We start from the raw sequence: 1,187 nt of genomic DNA on the forward strand, positions 1-1,187 counted from the left end.
AGTAAGACACTACTTTCTGTGCACCAGAGAATTCATACTGGAGAGATACTTTATAAATGTAAGGAGTGTGGGAAAGCTTTTCTCTACAACTCAGAACTTATTCGACATCAAAGAGTTCATACTGGAGAGAAACCTTACGAATGTAGTGAATGTGGGAAGGCCTTCAGGATTAAGACACAACTTACTGTGCATCAGAAAATTCATTTGGGAGACATCCTTTTTGAATGTAAGGAATGTGGAAAGGCTTTCCCATATAACTCAGGACTTATTAGACATCAAAAAATTCATACCGGTGAGAAACCTTATCAATGTATCATATGTGCAAAGAACTTTATGACTAAGTCACAGCTTACTGTGCATCAGAAGATTCATAGTGGAGAGAAAGCTTAGGAATGTATTGAATGTCAGAGGGCTTTCAAGATAAAAGCAGTTCTTACTGTATGTTAGAAAGTTCATATTGGAGACATTCTTTATAAATGTAAGGAGTGTGGGAAGGCTTTCTGTTACAACTCAGATCTTACTCAACATCAAAAAAGTCATACTGGAAAGAAAGCTGATGAATGTAATGAAGATGGGAAGATCTTCAGAGTGAGGATACAACTTAACACCAAAGAATTCACTGACGAAAGAAACCTTAAGAGTGTAATGTATGTACAAAAGCTTTTAGATGGAGGACACTACTTTATGTCCAGAGAATTCATCCTGGTAAGATTCCTCATGAATATGAGGGGTGTGGGAAGGCCTTACATTGTAATTCAGATCTTCTTAAACATCTAAAATTCATGCTGGAAAAAAAAATACATATATATGCAGTAAATGTCAGAAGACCTTCAGGAAGAAGCCACATCTTACTGTGCACAAGAGAATTCATACTGTAGAAATTCTTTATGAATGTGAGTAGTGTGGGAATTAATTCCATTACATGTCATATCTTTCACAACTTCCAATAATTCATACCTTATGAATACAATGTATGAATGAAGGCCTTCTATCCAAATGTAGATCTAATTCAGCATCAGAACATCCCTATCAGAGGCAGACCTTATAAATGCAATGAATGTGGGAAAACCTTCAGCCCAAAGACACAACTTGCTCAACAACAAAGAATTAATTCTCTGGAGAAACCTTTTGAGTTTGAGAAGCCTTTAGACTAAGGACACTACTTTATGTCCATTAGAGAATTCATA

General features: G+C 36.0%; 1 pseudogene; it reads left to right on the forward strand.

Annotated features, from left to right (window-relative positions):
- Positions 1–982, forward strand: part of LOC138171480 (zinc finger protein 420-like) — a 26,017-nt pseudogene extending 25,035 nt beyond the window's left edge.
- The last annotated feature ends 205 nt before the right edge of the window (positions 983–1,187 follow it).

Source organism: Petaurus breviceps, unplaced genomic scaffold (genome assembly GCF_028583685.1).
Source record: "Petaurus breviceps papuanus isolate PSGF00001 unplaced genomic scaffold, PetGlider_PUasm1.0 446, whole genome shotgun sequence".
Classification (NCBI taxonomy): Eukaryota; Metazoa; Chordata; class Mammalia; order Diprotodontia; family Petauridae; genus Petaurus; species Petaurus breviceps.